Source organism: Mesocricetus auratus, unplaced genomic scaffold (genome assembly GCF_017639785.1).
Source record: "Mesocricetus auratus isolate SY011 unplaced genomic scaffold, BCM_Maur_2.0 Super-Scaffold_15014, whole genome shotgun sequence".
NCBI classification, from domain to species: Eukaryota; Metazoa; Chordata; class Mammalia; order Rodentia; family Cricetidae; genus Mesocricetus; species Mesocricetus auratus.
This window is the reverse complement of record NW_024429186.1, coordinates 2,391,823-2,401,031: the sequence shown is the minus strand read 5'-3', so window position 1 is coordinate 2,401,031 and position 9,209 is coordinate 2,391,823. Positions and strand designations below refer to the sequence as shown.

Here is a 9,209-nt window from a genome sequence, read left to right as displayed (position 1 = left end):
TTTGCCAGCATTTGCTTTCCACTTTAAAAGGCACACTTATTTAATGAGTGGGTGCCTTTGCCTGCGTGAGTCTGTGTTCCATGTGCAGGCAGGAGCCCATGGAGGCCAGAAGATGGCATCAGATCCCTCGGAACTTGATTCATAGGCATTTACAAGCCACCGTGTGGGTGCTGGGAACAGCACTCTGCAAGAGACTGCTATTGTAACACCCTGGCCAGTTTGTCTCTGCGGCCCCCACTTGTTTTCCCGATGACTCATTCTGGCTGGGTAAGAAGGAAGCCGAGCAGTTTAGCAGGCTTTTCCTAACTTGATTTTGACTATTTTTCAAATGTTCCGTTTCTTTTGAGAACTCTCTGCCCACCTTTCCTTTATTAGTTAGATAATTTCGGCTTGTGAGCATTTAACTTTTTTTTAAAATCATCCTAGCTCTTAGTCTCCTGGAAGATACATTGTTGTCAGAGGTCGTCCTTTCTGTGGGCTGTCTCTTTACTCTGCTGACAGTTTCCTTTGCCATACAGAAAAGGTTTTAGCTTCCCACAATCCCATTTTTCAAGTTGCTGGGATTATTTCCTGTGTCACTGGGCCTTTAGTCTGTCTGGAATTGATTTCCTGCAGAGCCAGAGCTGTGGATCTAGTGTCATTCCTCCCTGTGGAATCCAGTTTCCCACTGGCATCCTTTGAAGAGACTGGGTTTCAATACACATCTAAAGACCTTTGTAAATAATGAGGTGCTTATGGATTGTAAGTTTGTCTCTAGCTCATCTGTTCTGTTCCACTGGTCTAAATGTTGCTTTCGTACCAGCCCCATGCTGATTTTGTTGCTATAGCTCTGCAGTGTGTGTGTGTGTGTGTATACATATATATATATATATATACATATATATATTTTTTAACATGTGGGGGGCATTTGTGAGCCACTTTATGTGTGGGCTGAGAACTGAGCCCTGATCCTCTGGGGCAGCATCAAGGATCTCTCCAGTCCTGCGTCATTTCAATCAGACATTGAGAATCTTCCAGCAGGTGATTCTTGGGATTGCATTGGCTATTGTGGGTATTGAGTGTTTCCATATGAAATTGTGGTGTGGTTTTTCTAGTTCGGTGAAGAAGGCTTTTCTTTTATGGGGCTTATTTTGCATCTATAGGTTGCTTTTAGTGATTTAGCCATCTTCACAGTGTTTATTCTGTTTATCCACCAGCAAATGTATATTGTTCCATCTTCCAGTGTCTTCAATTTATTTCTTAAATGTTTTTAAGTTTTCATTATGCAAGCATTAACTGTCCTTAGTGAGGTTTATCCTGAGGAATATTTTGGATTGTTTCTTTGTTTTGTTTTGTTTTTTGAGACAGGGTTTCTCTATTGTTTTGGAGGTTTTCCTGGAACTCGCTCTGTAGACAAGGCTGGCCTTGAACTCACAGAGATCCGCCTGCCTCTACCTCCTGAGTGCTGGGATTAAAGGTGTGTGCCACCAGCACCCAGGTGGATTGTTTTTTGTTTTTTTTTTTAAGCAATATGAATTTGATTTTTTTCCTGAGTTCTGGCACATTTATTGCTACTGCATAGGACACTTATTAGGATTTGTGTATTAATTTTGAAATCTGCCTCTCTGCTGGGAATGCTTATCCCATCTAAGAGTTTTTCTGGCGGACAGTTCAGGCTCCTTTAACAATAGGAAGGAACCTGCCGTCTGTATGTAGATATGATTATACTCTCTCATTTCCCCTTTGTGTCCCTTTCATTTCTTCTCGTTGCTCTTGCTAGGACTTTATGCGCCGTACTGAGTAAGAACAGAGGGGACACTCGGTGAATTTCTGATTTTAAAAGAAAAGTTTTCAGTTTTTCCTGCTTCACATGTAACATCAACACTCACACAATGTTGGCTATGGATTTCCTGTGCCAAAATGCCAAAGGTACATTTTAACGGAGGAGGAGGAGTGGGTTGCGGGGTGGGGACAGAGTGGGGCATGGAGGAGAGAGACGGAGAGGAGAGAAGGGAAACTGAGGCAGGGATGCAAAATAGATAGATAGATAGATTGATTGATAAATGGTGTTTTAAAAAATACATAGTTTAAAAGAAAAAAGTGGGACACAGCTTTCTAAAAAAAAATTAAGGAAAGGTGAACTGTTGGTACAGCTTCTTCCTGTGACTCTAAAATTAGAATGAGAGGTAGACCCAAGAGAGGGGGCCACCAGTTGGCTTGTGGGCTCTTCTGCTTCCTAGGAGTTACACCCGTGTTGAGGCTGTACCAAACGTGTGTCCTGTGCCTACCCCTGCTCTTTTACCTTCCTCTCAGTCGCTTTAACCCGGTAGCCTCCAGCGGCGGCTCCCAAAGCCACCGTAGCCCCTGGGGGGGGATAACAGACTTCTGTTCCCCCAGACAAGGGCTGCGTTGCTGCTGCTTTAATTAAATTGCTGGAGTTCCAACAGAGCTGAGATTCAAAGGCTAGGGTGGGAAAACCTGTGAGCTCAGAGAGTTCCAGAAGCAACTGCATAGCTTTCTCTCTTAGCTGGGAAACCTCTCTCATTCCGTACCACCCCAACTAAAACAAAACAAAAAAAAAATCACACTCTGATGCTCCTCCCGGCTCTTCCTGTCGACTAGTTGCCAACCCCGCCCCTCTGAGCCCAGGTTAATTTTATTTAATTAACACAAATGCAACACATCTTCACATAGTTAAACAAATGCTGCATAAACAAATGTAACACACCTTTGCCTAGTTAGCCCAATATTTCACGGCACACCGTAGCTGTCTTCACAGTAGTAACTTCCTTTGTGCACCAGGGACCCTGAGGGCCACACTTAAAACGTCTGTGGGGTTGGACATTTTACCACCCTCCTGAGACCTCCCCCTCCACCCCAGTTCATACCACCTGCGATAGCTAATGTTCTGGCTAAGGGGTGTTCCCCAAGCAAATTCAGAGTTGGGGAAGCAGCCAAGGCACTGAGAGCTGCATCCACCCTTTTTATACCCTGCTAGTGTTGCACACCCTCCAAGAGGATGAGGGCATGGGTATCTGTAGCCTGCTGGTGCTCTGAAGTTCCAAGTTTCTAAGACAATGAGTCTCAGGACATATTAGTGGTTCCAGAGTGCTGCGATAGTCCTGGAGCTATCGACTCATTCTGTTGATGGGATCTGCTCCCAGACACTCAGGATGGGGCAAGCTTTCCCCATGAGTACACTTCACTCCGCTGGCCAAGTCTCCTGCAACTGTGCCTTCTGGCTTTGTCAGCATTTGGTTCCTGCTCTCCACGACTTCTTCCCATTATCTGTCTCTCATCTCAGGGTTGGGCCAGGTTGACTTTACGCTTCCTGACTTGCAACTGTGCCCTGTCCTTCGACTCCCTGGGATGACAGTTTCAACTGATAGGTTCTCTGTGAACTGAGGAGAATGAAGAGTCCCTCCTCTCCACTACTGACCCTTCCTGCCAGGTCTCATCAAGGCCACGCCTCTGAGGTTCGCAAGACCTTGGAACTCTGGAGGTTGGGTCTTAAAGGGTTGAACTCGGAAGGTTGGAACTTGAAAACGTTGCAAGGTCTTCAGGTACCCTGAGGGTGGCTCTGCCCATCCCTTCTTCCCGTGGCCCCTGTTGTGGACCTTCTGGATGAGGTTTCTGATTCCCTTCCCCCATGATGAGGAGCTGTGAGGGCGGAGCTGGATGTGTGATCCACACCTTCCTGGGAGTTCCTCATGCCCCTTCACCCTTCGGAGTGGAGCCTGCTCTTTCTTATCCTGGGTCTTCTTCTTCACCCAGCACACGGAGGCGGCTTCTTTCTTCATTTGCCATTTTATTCTGGGTTTCTTTTCGTCTATCTCACGACGACGACTTACTTGGCCTAAAATAAGGGGGAGGAAAAATGAATGTCTAATGATTCAGTTCAGGGCAAAGTCAAATCATCTCTGAGACAGAGCCCACCCACCTCAGAGACCTCGCATTCATTTTTTTTTTTTTACGAGACAGGGTTTCTCTGTATTGTTTTGGAGGCTATCGGTCCAGCCTGGCCTCGAACTCACAAAGATCCACCTGCCTCTGCCTCCCGAGTGCTGGGATTAAAGGCATGCGCCACCACCGCCCGGCCTGGCATTCATTTCTTAAGCCTCCATTGCACCTTCCTCACAGCCCACTCTGATCATGTCCCAAGGGGACTCTTTGACCTGATTTTTCATCGGTACCTCCCAGCCGTTCAGCTTTTACAGCATCAATGACAGTGTCTTAATTACATTTCTATTGCTGTGACAAAAGCACCATTGTTGGGATGATCTTTTTATACGCAGTGTGATGACGTGTCTCTGTCATTCCTCACCAGCCTAAGGCACCTCCTGATTGGTTTAATAAAAATCCGAATGGCCAATATCTAGGCAGGAGAGGATAGGTGGGACCCCCAGGCAGACACTGGAACTCTGGGGAAGATTCTGAGGTTTGGGGAGGTGGGCAGACAATATGGAGGAGCTGTAGCAAGCCACGTGGCAGAACGTTGATAAATATAAGCAGGTCAATTTAAACTTTAAGAGCTAGTTGGGAAAAGCCTAAGCTAGGGCCAAGCTTTCATGGTTAGTAAAAGGTCTCTGCATTATTATTTAGCAGCTGGCAGTCCAAAGAAAGACCTGCTGTACACCATGGCCAAGGCAAGTTGTAAAATAAAGTATTTAGTAGGGCTTATGGTTTCAAAGGATTGGCAACCACAATGGCGCGGTGTCAGGAGCAACTGGGAGCTCACATTTTTGTTCACAAGCAGGAAGCAGAGAAAGTGCACTGGGAATGGTAGAAGCCCTTTGAAACTCCAAAGCTGCCTCCGGTGACACATCTCCTCCAGCAAAGCCATGCCTCCCAATCCTTCCCAAACAGTTCTACCAACTAGATATAAAAATATTGAAACATATTAATCTATAGGGGCCATTCTCAATCAAGCCACCCCAGGCTGTTAATCAAGTCATAGTCACAAAAGCTTCCCACTTAAGACAGCCACTTAAATGAAGCTTTAGCTCTAGAGTCAAGAGCAGTAAGGCAAGTCAAAAGGCCATGTTGAGACTCCACACCTACTGAGGGTGTTGAGGAATGCCAGACAGTGTTTAATATGTAGCCAACCTCCAAGCAAGCAGCCATCAGAAGGAAGTCAAACCAATGTGGGAGCAGCATCAGCACTGAGCCCCACAGGCCGGGCCCAAGCTTGGAGTTATAGAAACAGCTTCAAGTACAGTGTCCTGGTGGGCATTTTACAGCCAGCTCTAGAAACATACGGAGACTGCTGCGCCATTGTCAGCAGAACACAGAGACACCGTGACCACTGCAACTCTTCTAAAGGAAAACATTTAATTGGGGTTGGCTTACAGTTCAGAGTCTCAGTCCATTATCATAGTGACTGGACATGGCGGTGTGCAGGCAGGCATGGCTCTGGAGAAGGAACTGAGAGTCCTACATCTTGATGTAGAGGCAAACGGGGTGAACTGTCTCACTGGTCATAGCTTACGCATAGGAGACCTCACAGCCCACCCCCGCAGTGACACACTTCCTCCAACAAGGTCATACCTACTCCAACAAAGCCACAGCTCCTACTAGTGCCTCTACCTTTGGGGGCGAGTTTCTTTCAAACCACAACAGATACCTGATGAGGGATGATGTCCTTCTGTGTGTATATATATATATATATATATATATATATATATATATATATATGTGTGTGTGTGTGTGTGTGTGTGTGTGTGTGTGTGTGTGTGTGTCTTATTGGTTGATGAATAAGACACTGTTTGACCAATAGAGGCAGGAAGATAGACGGGACCAGGAGGCAAGGAGAATTCTGGGAAAGGCAGGCAGAGGGAGACCTTGAAGGATGACATGTAGCTGTGAAAGGAATTGCAGGCCTGGGCATTCTCCAGTAAGCCAAGACCATGTGTAAATACACAGATTTATAGGAATGAGTTAATAATTAAGGCAGAGTTAGCCAATAAGAAGCACTAGCCAACGGCCAACAGTTTTATAATTAACATAGCATCTGTGTGTTTATTTGGGGCTGAAGTGGTGGCGGGACCTGGAAGGGACAAGAAACTCCAGCAACAGATACCCACTAAGGGCTCCTGATGCTCACCACAGAAGTACCTGGTCACCGGTGCTCTGTGTCCTTGGACAGCTGTCTGCAACCAGGGAGGGCGCAGTTGCCCTCGAGAAACAGGCTCTGTGTGTATGCACTGAGGAGGCAAGGGGCCAGCAAAACCCAACCTGAACATGGCCTACTCAACGTGACGGGGCATGGGCTCCAATCCCGGAGACACAGGTCCTCCTTTTCTCTGTGTGTTCATTGGGAAAGACTCTACCACACACAGTAGTCTAGACATTCAGCAACACAAAGTCAACGCACCCCATACATGGTGTCTTCTGGCCCAGTGACAATGTAAATGATGCCTCTGTGGCCTTTTTAGAGGTTTTTCCAATATTGGGGCACAGCAGCGATATTACTAAGGCATGGCCACTACAAAAAAAAAAAAAAAAAAGAGTCAACAGTCAATGTAATTAGCAAATAGTATTCTTGTTAAGGCTGAGACACCAGATGTGAACTTCTTAAGCAAGGAAGCTCCTATGCTACCCTCTGGGGAACACCCCTGCCCTGTTCCTAATTCTCGGGGCTCTGGTTTTCCCAATGAACAGGAGCAAAGCCAGCCATGCAACCAATGACATCACACATGGAGAGTCACCACAGAGGCAGAGCATAAATGATTCTTGCTGGTCATCTGCAATAAAACCTTCTATTTTTTGTTTCAAAAACTTAGTGCTGTGAGTGCCAACATCAATGCAGCAAGCCTTTTCTCCTGTTGAGCATTCACTGGGTATCGATATAATTTTATCAGTCGGTGTAATTTAATTTCTAATAATAGCTGTACCTGACAACCAGCCTTCAGAAATCCCTAAAAGTCTAGCAACCATCGTAACGATGTGACCTGGATTAACCTTCCCTCCTTCAGGACTTGTGGTGGTTAGGTTTTTGTTTGCTTGTTTGTTGTTTTTGGTTTTTTTTGTTTGTTTGTTTTATAAACTCAACAGAAGCCCGTAGGGAGCCTCAATTGAAAATCTTCCTCCCATCAGATTGGCCTGTAGTCAAAGTCTGTGGGGCATTTTCTTGATAATGATGGATGTGGGAGGGCCATACCACACCTGGGCAGGTGGTCCAGGAATGTTTGACAAGAGTAGCTGAATGTGAACCATACACCAGTAAGCAGTGTCCCTCCATCATCTCTGCTTCTGTCCCTGCTCGAGCTCTGGCCCTGCTTTCCCTCATGGATGAATTCAGGGTAGGAGATGGAAGCCAACCCTCCAGGACCTAAGTAATGCCTTCTCGTGAAACTGTTGACATTCTTGGGGGGAAATGGTTGGGCACGGCTCCTGGCAAAAGCTAAAGTCCTATTTATAGTAACTGTCTGCATAGGCACAGAAAGCTACCCTAAGTGGCGCTGGGGTAGGGTGGACTGGATCTCCTCGGAAATTAAGCCCACCCACACGTGAGCATGTACGCATGCATAGGCATCCATCCTAAATGTGTCTATCTGCATGTTCTGAGTTTTGAGAGTATGGTTCAGTAAGCTCTCAATCTGGCCCGGTTGTGCCCAAACTATGAACCCCCAAAATCACCAAGAGACCCGATCCGATGCAAAAGCAAAGAGTCCTTAATTTTACGAGTTAACTCAGGTTCCCCCATCCATTCGACACAGCGGGTGAAGCAGGTGGGAACCAGGAGGAACCTCTCAAGCAGCGGTGGGGCAGCAAATTTATTGGGGTAGAACAAGGGGAGTGTCTGGGGTCCCCAACAGTCTCAGGATTGGTGCACTTCCGGACTCTGGGCAACCTGTCCTGAGTTGATTGGTCAGCTGCAGCTGCAGGTAGGTTGCTATGCTCTGCATTCCAGAGCCCACCGGCCAACTTCTGACTGGTTCCTTGCCACATGGAGAGCATCTGTCAGTTTATTCCCAGTAATTAGGGAAGGTCGGGAACTCAGCACTGTGCAGCTGAGCCAGGGACCTACGTCTTGCTGGGTCTTTCCTGCAGTCTGTCATGGCTGCCAAAGCAGGGGCCTGGGTGAGGGTCTGGGCCCTTCAGCCGTTGTAGGGTCACGCTTAACTCTATTGCCGCTGCTTCACCTACACCAGGAAGAAGCTTTCCCAACCTCTGGATGCCCAGTGTCACTCCCAGGTCTGGGCAATAGCTATAGCCTCGCTGAAGGTACAGCAGGTTCTCTCCCCGTGTTTGCCCGGGACTCTGGAGCATGGTGTCCAAGACACAGAAATACAGGGGTGTCTTTGAGAAGGACAGAAACTTTCTTAGGGAGCTAGGGTGCCAGGAACCACCCTGAACCAGCGGCTTACAAGCTCTTGCCCCTCGAATTCGAAGACTTCAATGGAGACAACAGAGGGAGAGTCTTAGAGGCTTGTTACAGAGTCACCGGAGGGGGAATCAAGAGAGAAAGAAAGAGGTGCTCACTTAGAAGACAGCAAAGACACAAAACCGAACTGCGTTCTGGCCTCCATCAAGAACACTGCAGAACTCCGGGCTTTCGGGCCGTGCTCTCCCTGGCCAATGTTCCATCATTCACACAAGCCCCTGCTGCTAGGCAGAACACCCTCCCGGAGACTGACAGCTCTCAGCACTCTTCCTCAACCCTCTGCAAGTCGAGAGCCACCGCTGCGACATAGGTTAGGGAGTTAACCTCCTAAAACCCAAGACATAAACTGACACTAAAAGTGTTGGGACCCCAGGCCTTACGCTGACCCCGCCCCCTGACAATGGGCGGGACACGCACACCGGCATTCAGGCAGACCCTTAGACAGCTCAAAGGACCCTGTGTTGCCTAGCTGCATTATGGCTACGTCGCCAGCGTTACAGGGCTGCGCAAGGACTCAGTATGGGTGTGCAAGCCTCCCCTTTTAAGAGAGCGCCTCCACGTGCTCGCCCCTTCTTCCTCCCCTTCCTCTCCCTCCTTCTCCCTACTTCCCCCTCCATCTCTGTTCCCCTGGTTTTAGCCAGCACCTATCCCTCCAATAAACTCCACATGGGTTTGTTGAGTCATGGGGTTCGCGGTTCCTTCCTTGCCCGTAACTGGAAGCCAACTGGAGCACCAGAATGTTCTGTCCAGACAGCACAAAAGGATGGAGGCTACTGTGCGGGGAGGCTTCGCACAGATAATTTACAAATTAAATGCTTTTTAATTTTTTAATGATTTCTTTTGT

General features: G+C 47.6%; 1 long non-coding RNA gene across 1 annotated transcript in view; it reads right to left on the bottom strand.

The window, feature by feature from the left end:
- Window positions 1–1,810: 1,810 nt before the first annotated feature.
- Window positions 1,811–9,209, bottom strand: part of LOC110343617 — a 28,376-nt gene continuing 20,977 nt past the window's right edge. The window contains exons 4-5 of the long non-coding RNA XR_005876049.1: window positions 6,353–6,463; window positions 1,811–3,835 (exon numbers count right to left, since the gene is read on the bottom strand). This is a non-coding gene — a long non-coding RNA (uncharacterized LOC110343617). The remainder of the gene's footprint in view (window positions 3,836–6,352; window positions 6,464–9,209) is intronic.